At 36.8% G+C, this 15,786-nt stretch overlaps 1 pseudogene; it reads left to right on the top strand.

The window, feature by feature from the left end:
* LOC135204524 (zinc finger protein 546-like) overlaps window positions 1-14,408 on the top strand; it is a 128,021-nt pseudogene extending 113,613 nt beyond the window's left edge.
* Window positions 14,409-15,786: the final 1,378 nt, after the last annotated feature.

Below are 15,786 nucleotides of genomic sequence, written 5' to 3'. Positions count from 1 at the left end.
GCTCCTGGTGTTCTGTTCTTTTGTGCCGGACCCATGGGACAATCTCCAAGGCCTGCGCTTTACCTCCATTTTGTCTGATTGTTGAGTGATCAACAGGGTCATGATCACCCTAAATATCAGGATGACCCTGCTAGCTCTCAAGTGGCCACATACTGAGTGGTATCCAGACCTGCTAGTTCTACTTTCCTGGGTACCAAAAGAGATTCCCCCTTGGCACAACCTGCTGTACCAGCTGCTCATACAGAGGTATCACCAGGCTGTGAGAGAACTGTCACTTCATGCTTGGAGGACTATCCACCATCTCTTGAGAGCAAGAGGTTTTTTCTCGTCGCACAACGACCAAGATTTCTGGATACTTTTGTAATCTTAGCGGCTGTGTACTAGGGGAAATGGGTCGTCTTCTGTTGTTGGTGTCGTTGATGGGGTATCTCTCTGTTTGGCTCTCCTCTTCAGAAGGTCGCATTGTTTGTCTTTCTTCGCTAAGAGATTCTCTTCATCACAGCTGTCAGGAGCTACAGAGCTGCCTTTGGACTCATCCTTTGCTTAAAGGGTGTCGATTTCTCTTTCTTGTGGAGATCTCCATGCTGTTGAGAAGCTTCAAACAGTTTTGACCTCCCAGGGAATTCAGTCCCCCTGAGTGGGATGTGACTCTTGCCTTACGGAGCCTGACTTGCGCACCCTAGCCTTTACAAGAGTCGTCAGTTAGGGATCTGACCTGGCATTGGCAAAGAGAGTTGGGGAACATCATGGACTTTCCTTCGATGTTAAACACTTGAAGGAACAAGGATAGATAGATGCATGTCCATTCCCTCTCTCTAGCATAGGGAGAGAGGGGCTGACAATAAAGCAAAGCACTATAGGTTTATCCAAAACCTTTTTGAATCTATGAAGCTTACATTACATGCCCATTAATTTGGAAGGCCCAGAAGTCTGATAGCTGAACATCACATAAGCTCAACATGTCAGATGCACGGGACTCCTTCCTGTGCTCTACATGACCAGGAAGGAGGCCCAGGTGAATTGAAGTACCAGTCAGTTCAGAGATTTACTGAGAATCCTTTCATCAAGAAGTAAGTTTCCTTATCTAACGACTACGTTTAATTTGCCTTCTATATATTTGAGATTTGCATCGAAGTCCCTGATAGTTAAGAACCATCGACCTCTTTTGGGTGACAAATCGGGTTTACTAAAAAGATCTAATAATGGCTTGTGGTCTGTAAGGACTTCTTTATTTCCCATCAGTAGCATTTTAAAATTAATCAAACTTGATACTCTTGCAAAGGCTTCTTTATCTATGGTAGTCATTAATCTTTCACTGCTGCCCTTTGTCCTAAATTTCCTGCTATATAAAGCAATGGGATTGAACCTCCCATCAAATTTTTCCATAAGGCAAGCACCTATACCCTCCTGACTGGCATCAGTCACTAATATGAACAGTTTGCTGAAATCTGGAAATTTCAGAACTCGGGGATTCATTAATGCGTCCTTAAATTTTTGAAAACTTACTTGTTGCGGTTCTCCCCAATGAAATTGAATGTCTTCCCACAATGCATCTGTTAGAGGAGCTACTATGTTAGAAAACCCTTTCACAAACCTATGAAAAACTCATGTCATCCCTAGGAATGACTTAATTTTTTTCTTTGATTTCGGGGTACGAAAATCTGATATTGCTTTGACTTTATCGTCATTTACTCTAACCCCTTCCTTAGATATGACATGACCTAAATATGTGATTTGCTTCTTCAAAAAGGAACACTTAGCTAGCTTAATTTTCAATCCGGCAAACCTAAGTCTCCTAAGTACTTCCTTAAGCACTTCTAGGTGTTGCACGATCGAGTTTGTTGCAATTAATATATCATCCACGTACACAAAAACCAAAAGGCATCCACATAAATTCATAGTGTCCCTTGGGCAATGAAAAGGCCGTATATTCCTTACTTTTTTCACTAAGAGGGCCCTGCAAAAAACCCTGTGCTAAATCAATTGAGCTGTTAATATTATGTCCCCCAATTTCTACAAAAACATCTGATATGCATGTGACTGGGTAACGCTCAGGAATTGTCTTTTCATTCAAACGTCCAAAGTCAACACATGCTTGGTCATACCTGTCCTTCTTAGGCGCTGCTAACAGAGGAAAGTTGTATGGAGATGCACTAGGAATAATGGTGCCTTCCTCCTCCCATTTACTGACCTCTTTTACAAACACATTAGTCAATCCCAGTTTATCCCCTCGTAAAGCTTTTATGAACACATTAGTCAATCCCAGTTTATCTCCTCGTAAAGCTACCATGTCCCCAAATTCTGCCTAGAGCTCGCTTACCGCTTCTATATGCTCTTTATATCTGCATTACCTAATGTTCTCTAAATATTTTCTTTCTTGATTGCATTTCTGCCTCTGAAAACTCAGTTTTCCCCTTTACAATAACTACTGAACCACTGACATTACTCCAATCTTGGAGGTCTACCACATATGTATTCTTCTGATATTTCCTAACTGCATCATTACAGCTCAGTAATTCTACCCATGTAACACCAGTGTTTGATACACTGTTCATTGATGTAATGCTAATAACCCCTCTTAGTTTCTCGCTGCCCTCAATTATGCATACTTCCGTGGGGTTTTTTACTTCCCTCAGTTTGACTTTTACCATAGTCTTTGAACCTGGCATTAAAATAGCATCCTCTGATAAAACACATTTATATTTGTGGTTAGTACCTCTCTGTTCCATGATCCCATAAATATCACCGCCTGTGGTTCTCATTGCATCCACCAAGACACCATTGTTAGTATCAGTAATAATATCAGTATTAGTATCAGCTTCGCTACCCATAATGCCATTGTTACCACCGTGGCCCTCAATATCCCATTTATCATTACCGACATCACCGCTGTTATTTCCTGTATCATTAGTGTGGGTTTTGGTATCACCACTCCCCATATCCCAGGTATCATTACCATTAGCACTCCCAAAAGCACCCGTTTTCAGTATTCCCCATATCCTCAGCTTCACTTGCGTCCTCATAAGGGATAAAAACACCGGGTAGTCCAACCATTATACCACTAATACCTGTATGGACCGATATCTTGTGTCTTCTACATGTAGGATGGTCCAGCAAAAGTCTGTTGCCCAACACAATCCCTTTTATAACCCGAAAGGGTTCTATTAACATTCTATCACCCAAAGTAAATCATATTCTAACGAAACACAGGGTGTTTAATCTATGGGCTTGCACATCACACACCGTCTCTGTTGAGGGTTTCAAAGGGTAATGGGAGAACATGGATTAACACAGATTATGGTCCATTAAATTCACAGACGCGCCTGTGTCTATGAAGATTGGGATATCCACATCCTCCACTGTTCCATATACTATCGGCCTGGGCTCTGGGGCGTCCCCCATGAGACCACAATGGCACGTACAAATCATCTGTACCCTTTTTGTTGATTGGCTTTCTAAAAATTTTGCCGATCCCTTTGCCCTTTTAAGTGACCTGCCTGGGAAGTTCTCGTATTGTAACTCCCAAATTTCTGAAGTGTGGGTCTCGCATCTCTCCGTATCTGAGATGGACAAGCCTGCCAACAGTGATCCACACTTTTACACATTCCACAATATTTGACTCTACATACTTTCTTTGTGTGCCCTGGTTTATTACAATTGTAGCAACGCAACTGCTATTACCTTTGATCGATCGATCCTCTCTTATATTCCACTTTTGCACACAAATGTGGAGAAGGAAAATCTGAGTCTCTTTGTATCATATTTCTAGGACCGGTTCCTTTAAAAAAAGTACTATCCACCATGGGACATTTGGACATATGTTTCTGAATTTGGGTATACATTAGTTCCTCGTCTGATGTACTAGGTTCACTTCATCAAATCTGTCTACGATTGCATCTGGGACGTCGTGTAGAAGCATTGCAAAATGCATCAATTTATGTAAATTGTCGAATGAGACATTATTCCCATTTACACATTTGGAATTTCTCAATTTCTATATCCATTCTCCTGCTGAGTCAATAAGTTTTGAGCTATGCTCAATAAGGCTTGTTGTGCCTTTTCTAATTTTGTACAGCCCTTTTAGATCTCATATGATATCACCGTGTTCTTTTGAGCCATAAGCCGCTCTTAAAAATGCTTGCAATTCAGTCCATGACCGACATTTTGTGCACTGAAAACTACGGCATCTAAATGACAAATCCCCTTTATTGAAATCTAACAAGGCTTTTGCCACTGTAAACGCCTCTGTATCATCCTTAATTCCCTTGGTGTTTAAATAGTTATTCACTCCCACGATAAAAATTTGCACTGGTAGGGAGAAAACGCCATCAACAATGCCTCGAAAACGGCTAACTCCTGCATTTATGTTTGTTATTTTGTGCACTAACGTTTGGCTTGTAATTGCATCGACCATTTTGCCTTCTTTACTATAACTCTTATCCTTTAGGATTCGCCCCGACCTTAATAACATTGATATATATATGAGCACACAAACCACCAACCCATAAGTAATAATATATTATTCACCAATAAAAGATAAAATAAACATGCACCAATCCAAAAAACCGTTATTTACATCTAGCTGCTTCTCAGGTTCAGGGTCAATCAGCTGATTAAACTGTTACAAGGTCACGATGGTCTTTAGAAAATGGGAAGAAGCTAGTGAGAGAAAAAGAATGTATCTCGAACCGAAATCTGATGAGTTAGTGAAACCGTTCACCCAGCAGCCTCTCTCTCTCTCTCTCTCTCTCTCTCTCTCTCTCTCTCTCTCTCTCTCTCTCTCTCTCTCTCATACCACGCACAAAAACGAAACTTATCATACCACTTTTTCTAATATATTTCAATACAACAAAACCCCTAATGTCTGCTGAATTAACACCAATAAAGAGAAAAAAAATAAGAAATAAACTTATACACTCATGTCTTTATAGGTCCGAAGTCAGTACCCGGCTACACTTGCAACCGTGCGTAATTAATCCCCGTTATCATATGAATTCACTTCCCCCCCCTCCAGAAACACAGGAATATGTCTTTACACTAAACAGCATTTAAGATCACTGCCAGCAGTAGCTACCGGGTTAATTCCTGACTATCAGATAAATTCCCCTCAAATCAACAAGAGTCAGTTGCTCAATACTTAATTATAACCACTTTTCCCCAAAATATGCTTAACCTATCTAATTCTAGTCTATTCAGAAACATAACCTATAGGCTTGAATGTACCTTTTAACCACTAGCCACCGAAATCTCTAATGAGGAAAAATCTCTAACGAGGTCAAATGACACTTGTTTAAACAAATGAAAAAATAATCTAACTGGTAATGTAGCCTACCTTTTGATGCTGAATGTCATCTCTGAAATTAGCTGAAAATCTTGTTATTAAAAAAATATACTTTTTATTTCCCAAAATTAGCTAACATGAAAATGGAATAAAATGAGTTAAGTATGACTTCAAAAAAGAAATGTTAAACTATCATATTCCTCTCAAAATCATATTTAAGTAAGTACCCCTTTTCCTTCAAGTGTCCAAACATTCATAGTTTATCGGTCAAAATAGAAAACCCATATGGTGACTTCGAATCCATCTGAAATAAAGAGACCAGTTATTATGGCACCATAAAACATTAAGGTTTTATGTTACCTTGTCTGATGGACCTGTGGCGTGTTCAACACTCTATCAATCAATTTCAGTGAGTCTCCCGTTGATTCTTATACAATAGATTATATGTCATTTTCTTTGCATTACGAACACACACTCACCAATTAACGCACAGATTTATGCACACTACATACATGGAACTCGTGATCTTTGGAATGCATCACTGATTCCAATTATGCACCTGGAAGCTTTCCTGTTTGTTTTTTCATCTCAGCATCTTCGAGGAATCCAGCGTTTTGCATTTGTCTTTAACCGGCAAGAGCTAAGGTTATCAACCCCACTATTTAATTATTTAATATTATATGTTACTACTAGTGCCTTTAATACATACATAAAGACCGAAGGTTTGTATTTGTTTAGGAACAAACAACAAATATTTTAAGTAATTTGTATTTTTCTGGACATACAAACCTACAGGTCTTTACATAAATGTCCCACCTCAAGCCACCCCTCATTCTGCTACCTGAGCCAGAAGGTTAAAGTGAAACATAAGGATAGGGGTGGGGGGGACTCCCACTCTACCGTTGATAGTTAACCACCTTATTTAAAGTTAACCCTCTTACGCCGAAGCCCTAAAAATCAAAACCTCTCCTGTATACCGGCGCCGGTTTGGAGTGAGCACGGAAGCGGAAAAAATAATTTTTTCAAAAAATCACAGCGCGCTTAGTTTTGAAGATTAAGAGTTCATTTTTGGCTCATTTTTTTTTCATTGCCTGAAGTTTAGTATGCAATCATCAGAAATGAAAAATAATATCATTATCATATGTAAATAATGCGATATATGGTAGCGAAAAAAAAAATTCATAGATAATTGTATTCAAATCACGCTGTGCAAAAAACGGTCAAAGCTAACGAGTTAATTTTTTTTTCGTTGTATTGTACACTAAATTGCAATCCTTTTGATATATAACACATAGTAAAACAATAAAAGCAACACCGGAAAAATATTATCACAAAATGATGTACGAATTCGTAACGAGCGGACGTAAAAAAATGTTATTTTCAAAAATTCACTGTAATTCTAAATATTGTTCTAGAGGCTTCCAATTTGTTTCAAAATTAACACAAATAATTGAATATTATGATACTGTAAGAGTTTTAGATTAGAATTGCAGATTTCGACCATTTCGGACGAGTTAAATTTGACCGAATGTCGAAATTTTTATATATATATTTTTTTATATGCACATATTTCAAAGATGGAAAAAGTTACAACCTTCAATTATTTTTTGTTGTATTCTTCATGAATTTGCGCACATTTTCATATATGAAACTCTATAAAAAGGCTAATATGAAAAGGAGCAAATATTAGGATAAGGCGATGTACGTATTTCGCAGACTTGCGGCCGCGAATCGGCGCGCGGAGTGAAGGTAAATATATTTTTCAAAAATTCACCATAAATCACAATATTGTTTTAGAGACTTCGAATTTGTTTCAAAATGAAGAAAAATGACGGAATATTACTAGGCCGTAAGAGTTTTAGCTTACAATTGTGTTTTTCAACTATTTCGGTAGAGTCAAATTTGACCGAACGTGGATTTTTTTCTATTTATCGTGATTTATATGCAAATATTTAAAAAAAAGAGAAAAGCTACAACCTTCAATCATTTTTAGTTGTATTCTACATGAAACTGCGCACATTTTCATATATAAAACTTTATGTAACAGCTAATTTTAAATGGTGCAAACATTTCGACAATCGCACAAAAAAATTCTGATTTTTTCGGAAGAGTTACTGCGAGAACGTAAGGAAAATGTTTTTTTTTTTTCTCATAAATTCACCATAAATCGAAATATTGTGCTAGAGACTTCCAAGTCGTTGCAAAATGAAGGTAAATGATTGAATATTTTTAGAATATAAGAGTTTTAGCTTACAATTGCGTTTTTCGACCATTTCGGTAGAGTCAAAGTTGACCGAAAGTTGAAATTTTTGCACTTAACGTTATTTATATGAAAATATTTCGAAACTGATAAAAGCTACAACCATGGGTTGTTTTTGTTGTATTGTGCATGAAATTGCGCACATTTCCATATATAAAACTTTAAGTAACGGCAAATTTAAAAGGGTGCAAACATTAGGACAATCGCACGAAAAAATTTATCGGAAGAGTTATCACACGAGCGTGAGGAAAAAGTTTTTTCATAAATTCACCATAAATCGAAATATTGTGCTAGAGACGTCCAATTTGTTGCAAAATGAAGGCAAATGATTGAATATTACTATAATATAAGAATTTTAGCTTACAATTGCGTTTCTCGACCATTTCTGTAGAGTCAAAGTTGACCGAAGGTTGAAATTTTTGCACTTATCTTTATTTATATGAAAATATTTCAAAACTGATAAAAGCTACAATCATGAGTAATTTTTTTTTGTATTTTACATGAAATTGCGCACATTTTCATATATAATACTTCATGTAAAGGATAATTTAAAATGGTGCAAAAATTATGTCAAAGTGACGAAATAATTTCCGAGATGTGTCACTGATACTTTTTAGCGCGATAAGAAAGAAATTCGCGCTTGCGCGCCTGCGTAGCGATTGTAAACAAAACAACGCCTTGATCCGTGAACTCCCAGCATCCCCCAAGGCGCGTGATACAAAAGTTTTTGGCTGGTAGGCCTATAAGTGTTTTTCCGCGAATTTTTAAAAAAACTTTTTTGAGCCGACGTATGATACGTCCAATCGGCATACTGGAGACATTTTGACTCGACGTTTAATACGTCCAATCGGCGTAAGAGGGTTAAACGGCTGTTTTCTCAGCTTGTGCTGCAATTATATCCATATTTAAAGAACTTCTAGTTTGTATATTAGGAAAAATACAAATTACTTAAACAAATTGTATTTATTCCACCTTTGCAGCATTGAAAACCAAAAGGGCTTTTTACTCTATTCATTTTTATTTATGTATGTATACATTTATGTAGATTTTGGTAGGGCTGGAGTTAAATGTGGATATATTGCCTAGTCGCAAGCCATGCATATGCAGATACACTAATTGAGAAAATGCTGTAATATGAAATTTTCATAGGTATACAAACATAAACCTTATATCATATCTCCCATCACAGCCACCCCTCTTTGTTCATTACCCTACTCACTCTTCTTAACCACCAGTTAACCCATTTCCAACGTGCACTGAAAGCTACTCCTTCATAAAAAGCTCTGGTTTGTATAGCTCTTAAAAAAATGTCATATTTAAAGAAATGTAGCAGCACATACCTTCCAATACTGTCATCAGTGTTGCTGGTCATAATAGCTACTCTTGTACTGTATCAACAATAACAACCAATGAAACTAATTTGAAAACTTTCATCTCTCTTCAAATTACCACTCAATTCACCATTACTATTTTTTCTTATTATTATCTACTGCATCTCTGGATAATATGATGTTATGTATAGCTGGATCACATATAATTAAGCATTCCCTATATACTGTACCCTTCCTGCTGTTATCTCACAAAACTCTTATGCTGGTCTCTTGCATTTTCTATTCTCGGCCTTTGATTTGTTAATATGTTAAAGCTAAGAAGGTTTACAGATGTGAGGTGGTGGGCGTCAATATTAACTGTTAATCTATTGTTGCATTGTTGCCTCAGGAATGTTTTGATGCTGTGTCTGGACTATGTTTGGTTAGATTGTATTAATGTTTGGATAAAACTATCAAATGCACACTTTGTTAATTACCCTGAGACCTTTATGGGAACCTGAATTGAATTTGATTTATTATTTTGTTGCTTCAGTTCTGACATTATGTTTCCTAACTCTGTGTTGCATTGTTTGATTTCAGATTCTCCCTCAGAAGAACCTTCCTTCCTTCGTCAGTTTTGATTAGCATCAGGATTTTGGGAAATGCATGGAACATTACATATAGCAACTCTTAAGCATATGAGACAACAGTGAATTACTGTATGCGTATTTAACAAATTTAAACAACAAGTAAAATTTATGTTGAATATTAGATTCATACATCAGCAGTGAAATCTGTTTGTAGTCCTTCAAGATATTGTACTTAACTTTTTAACAGATTTATTCAGTAATTATTTGTAAACAATTCTGTGTTAAAAGTTGTGAATTGAACACATTGTCATTACAGAACAGGACAGGACATAAGGCTAAAATGAATCCAAAACATTCTTTAGAATTTCCTTTGAAAAGTGAAACTGAAGGTGCATTATCACTACCTTCCATAAATCAAGAAAACAGCAACTTGGCTGCCTTTAGTGGAACCAGTGATGGAGACTTTTTGTCTCTGGATTCATTGATGGACATCAAAATAGAGCCAGAGGAATTCTGTGAGTCTAATGAAGATGATGAATATCCATATGAAATGAATTCAATAGTGAATGGAAAACATCCACAAACTTGCAAAAAGGATGTAAAACAAGAAAGAAGGATCCGTGACAATGGAGAGAAGCCTTTCATATCCACTGACTGTGAGAAAGCAATTTACAAGAAAGTTAATCTTACAAATAATATCACAAATCCTTCCAGAGAGAAATTCATATGCAATGACTGTGGGAAAGCATTTTCCTTGAAAGGTAAACTTATAGTTCATATGAGAATCCATACAAGAGAGAAGCCATTCATGTGCAAGGAATGTGGGAAAGCATTTCACAGGAAAGATCATCTTACAATTCATATGAGAATCCACACTGGAGAGAATCTATTCATATGCAACGAATGTGGAAAAGCATTTTTCCAGAAACCACATCTTACAATTCATATGAGAACCCACACTGGAGAGAAGCCATTCGTGTGCAAGGAATGTGGGAAAGCATTTCCCAGGAAAGATCGTCTTACAATTCATATGAGAATCCACAATGGAGAAAATCCATTCATATGCAACGAATGTGGAAAAGCATTTTCCCAGAAACAAAGTCTTAAACTTCATTTGAGATTACATACTGGAGAAAAGCCATTCATTTGCAAGGAATGTGGGAAAGCATTTTCCCAGAAACAAAGTCTTAAACCTCATATGAGATTACATACTGGAGAAAAGCCATTCATTTGCAAGGATTGTGGGAAAGCATATTCCCAAAAACTAAGTCTTAAAATTCATATGCGATTACATACTGGAGAAAAGCCATTCATTTGCAAGGAATGTGGGAAAGCATTTTCCCATGAACAAAGTCTTAAACTTCATATGAGATTACATACTGGAGAAAAGCCATTCATTTGCAAGGAATGTGGGAAAGCATTTTCCCAGAAACTAAGTCTTAAACTTCATATAAGATTACATACTGGAGAAAAGCCATTCATGTGCAAGGAATGTGGGAAAGCATTTCCCAGGAAAGATAAACTTACAATTCATATGAGAATCCATACCGGAGAGAAGCCATTCATGTGCAATGAATGCAGGAAAGCATTTTCCAATAAATCAAGTCTTACACGCCATATGAGATTGCATACTGGAGAGGAAAAAGAAACAACATGATAAAATAAACCAGTTAAGGCAGAGATTTCTCAAATTACCAACTATATGACAGATCAATATCACTTAAAAAATCTGCTCAAGAAAATAAAGAAGATGAAGAAAATTACAGATGAGGGCATAAACAATTGAGTGGAAAATTGGCACTAGTAAAGGCCCTAGCTGCACAAATGAGAAACAAACAACAGAAGATAAAAGCAAAACAGATAAATAGGCAGTTTGGGGAAAATCCAAAGATTGTTTATAGAAACATGAAAGAAACAGTGGAGGTACGAACACCACCGAGCAAGGAAGACCTAGAGAGATTTTGGAAGCCACTGTTTGAAGACCCTAGACAACACCAAGAGAATTCATGGATTGACACCATTAGGTAGAAGAACAGTCAGAAACAGGAAATGCCACCAGTAAGCTTCATCACAGAAAAAGTAACAAAACTAAAAGAATATATCCATTTCAAGAGCCCAAGAATAGGCAAGATCTGAAATTTCTGGCTTAGAAAGATCACAGCACTACACCACACTTAAGTGCAAGCCTTTTCAAGAATAGTAAAAGGAGAAGAATCACCAGAGTGGCTCACAACAGGAAGAACCAATCTTCTCTCTAAGAGCTCTGAGACTGAGCTCCCTAACAAATATAGGGTCATCTGCTGTCTAAGAACAACCTACAAATGGGTCACAGGAGTCATGGCGAACAGGATATATGAAATACAAGAAAATGAGAGAAAAGACAGAGAAAGAATACATCAGCTGCTGAGAGAAGATACGTAAGTCAGAATTAACATCAAAGAACAAGTTCACTGCCATAACCCAGCTGGTAATACCATTGGTGACATATGGTTTTGGCATTGTAGACTGGCCACAAGGAGAGTTAGACAGGATGGATATTAAAACCAGGAAGACTCTCACCCTACATAAAGTCACATACAGACACCAGTGAATGGACAGAATATATCTTTCTCACAGAGAAGGTGGATTAGGCCTGACTGAGATCAACCAGGCCTACAGAGCAACAATAGCAAGTATAGGTTGCCCAACACCAAAATGGAGCCCTGAGACAACTAACATCAATAACAAAACAGGCTAAGAACTTTGCAGGAGATCTGATAGAAGACAGAGGGTACTGAACAGACTCCAGCAAAAACGATAGCCAGGAAGACCAAGCAGAAATACAGTCACAGAGAGGAGAGACTTCGAATGGAAAGGTAGAAAGACAATGGAAGAGCAGGAAGATTTCAAGAACTGGAAAAAAGTTTCATAGACAACAAAGAGTCACTCAGATGTATAAGAAATGGAGATCTAGGTTATGATGGAGAAATACTGATAATAGGAGCACAAGATCAAGGCTTCCTAACAAAGAGCTTCAAGAAAATGCCAAGCATATTAGCAAATGAGCCATGTAGGTTTTTTCAAGAAGTGATTGAGTGTTAGTCATCTGATATCAGCCTGCAAGGCTGCTTGCAGATGGTCACTGCACAGCCCACCACAACAAAATGTGTAAAGTATACACAATTGAAGTGAAAGGAAAAGTGTAGGAGCATGAACCAGATCCAGTCACCTCCAATAAGGCTGTTGCCATCTTTTATGACAAGGAAATTCCAACAGGAAGATATATATAGAAGGAGGTGCTATGGGACCTGATGTTGTGATCTGGAACAAGGAATAAACAGCAAAGATTATAGATGTGACAGTACCCAGTGACTTTGGCCTCAATAGAGCTGAAAGGCATAAAATAACAAAATAACAAGACCTGAAGAATGACCTGAAAAGCACATGGGAACTGAAGGAAATAGAAAAAAGTACCTTTGGTGATAGGAGCAACAGGAATTATAAAGAAAAATCTGAGAAAATATCTTCAAGGTAAACGAAATTACCCAGTATAAATGAGGTGTAAATTGCTGCCCTCAAAGCAATGGTAAACACCGAGAAACTAGCCCAACCATAGACCCCAGGCTGGGGTCCATTGCACCCCTCATATAAATTGAAAATTAAGAATAACATAAGCAAAAGAGAAACCTTATAGTTGCTCTTTATGTCAAAGAAGTTTTTCTCAAACAAGTCCTCTCAAAAGACAAGAGAATTCACACTAGACAGAAGCTGTTTACTTGATCTCTGTCCAAGTAATTTTTATGACATGATTTTATTTAACTTGACTCTTGTGTCTGTTTTGAATGAAGGTGTCTCAAAAGGTGTGTGAAAACTCATGCTAGAAAGAAGTCATATCCTGTATCTGCACTTACTTTCCAAGAAGTCTTTTTTTATTAGGGTTTTTCATTAGGTTAATTTTAGAATGAATTCGTTAACTCAGTAGAAAGACGATGTTGAAACAGTTTTTCTCTGGTAGACTCATAACATATGTGAGCACTCATGGAGGATAGATATTGTTCTTTTACACTGCATGTTGTACTTTTGTCTTCTATTCTGCAAATCACAGTCATTGGTTCTGAATGCCAAACTGTTTTTCAGGTGTCAAAATGCCCAAGCAAAGTCGCTCATAAGCGAGGATGTTCAGTTGTACTGACAGATTTGTTAATGTTTCGCACCCCAAAGTAAGTTACACTTGATGTGGAGATAATTATTGTGAACTTGTCTGCAAAATCTATAGAAAAAAGGCAACAGCAACCTAAGGGACGATAAAAAAAAACCATATTTATATTTTTATGATCCAAATCATGACCATCATCATTGCTGTTACTCAAAGAAGAGAAGGAGAATCTGGTGGAGGGTCTCACTGAAAATGCAGATGAAGGCTTTTCATTTTCAGAGTCTTTATTAGAAGTCAAGGCAGAGCTAAAGTATTTTGGCCAGAGTGAATTTGATGCAAAATGGTTGTGTAACCTTTATGCAAAGGTAAAATAAATGACTTTGTTTTTTCTTACAATTGTACTCAATGATCACTAGGTTAAGAATTTTCCTTTGTCTTTTCCACTTTTCTTGTTCCTGTGTATGCTTGAATATTTCCATGAAATGTTATTCTTAGGGAAATAGAAAGGATTGATATCTTCATTAAACTTCAACGAAATTTAGGAGCAGTTTTATTTGATTATTTTTTATTATATGTTCTCGGTTTTAATCTTCTACAAAGAATGTGGTACAGCATTTGCAAGTAAATCCTAATGCCTTGTATTAGCTCACTAAATACTACAATGGACTATGTAGTATTTTGTTTTAGGTTAACCAGTCTGAAGTGTTGAGACTAGACTAGTTATGTAAATGACTAAAGTATTGTGTTATTTTGATTAGATTAAACGTCCTTTTTATTTCATTTCATTGTATAAACTTTTGAAAATATTGATAAATAATAAAAACTGTTTGTACGTAATATTTTCATTTGACCCCATTAAAACTTAAATAGTAACAATAATATTCTATACTGCCAAAAGTGAATGAATGCACCATGATGTGGTCTGAATGCACCGAGTATCTGGTCCCAGTGCACCTCTTCCCAATGGAAGTGTGTCTTTCCTTGTGGTCCCAATGCACCAACTTCATTCACATAACAGCTGCCTTTGGCGAACTGTATAGATGACTATACTATTCACTTTGCAGGATTATTTTCTTTGATAAATCGAATCAGTTTAAAAAGTCTGGATAAAAACAGAATATTACAAAAGCAACAAACACAACCTTGGTATGAGGGAGAAGTTTAAAACTGACTACCTCACCAAGTAGCTACCTCTTAATTCAAACTGGAAAAGCAGACTGCTACAAGACCAAGATCTCCAACTGAGAAAGTAGCCAAATATAACCAAAGGAGAAATAGAGAAGTTTAAGAGCAATGAAATAAGACTCATGTGAACTTCCTCAAGTTCTAACCATTCAACAAAAGAAGCAGTCATGACGATGAGGCAACTACAAGAAAACTGCCATGAAAAGATGAGGAGGAGGAGGAGACTATACCAAATACTTGGGAATCTTGAGAATAAACATTGCATAGTATCAAAGTCAAAAACATTTGGAAGGGTAGTACTGCAAAGGCAGAGGGAACCAATCATTACTCTAGTGTGAAGGCAGTGGTGGCAGGCATATCTGAAGAATTTGAGATAAATCTTGTTGATCACAGTCATCACAGCAAACTACAAAGCACTGCAGAAGGGGGATCAAGAGAGCTGCTATATACAGCATGAAAAGTAGACTCAGAGGAAGAAGTTGGAGAGAAATATTCAGAAGATAAAAGAAGATAATGGAGGACTGAAATGAAGCAAAGGAAAAGTCTAGTCAATAAAGTATTCGTGTTGAAGCTCTAACTAAGACGGGGTTGAACTCCAAACTTTGCACTGATTGATTGTAATATATGGTATCAGAAGATACCTTAGATAACAAAATATATATGGAATAAGATTCTTTCAATATTTCAAATGTATAATAAAAATAAAAAGTACAAGGAAAGACACACAAAACCATTAGGCTGAAAATAAAACCAAATGTAAGAAATCAGTCAGCACAACCAGTCCTTTACTTGGGTATTATAATGTGGTTGGCTCTTAATCTGAAAGCTTTTGTACAATATAGTATACATGTACAGTTATGTTCAACCTGAACCACTATCTCAAAAACGTTGTCCATTAGAATAGTTTCTCTTGTTTGAAAAGAGACACTTTGTATGCTAATTTTTCCTCCACAACACAACATACCTTTATTATTATTCATATTAATAATAACAATAAATTATTTCAGCACAAGCTACGTACAATA

This window comes from Macrobrachium nipponense, chromosome 47, assembly GCF_015104395.2.
Source record: "Macrobrachium nipponense isolate FS-2020 chromosome 47, ASM1510439v2, whole genome shotgun sequence".
Taxonomy (NCBI): domain Eukaryota; kingdom Metazoa; phylum Arthropoda; class Malacostraca; order Decapoda; family Palaemonidae; genus Macrobrachium; species Macrobrachium nipponense.
This window is presented reverse-complemented; position numbering and strand designations above follow the sequence as displayed.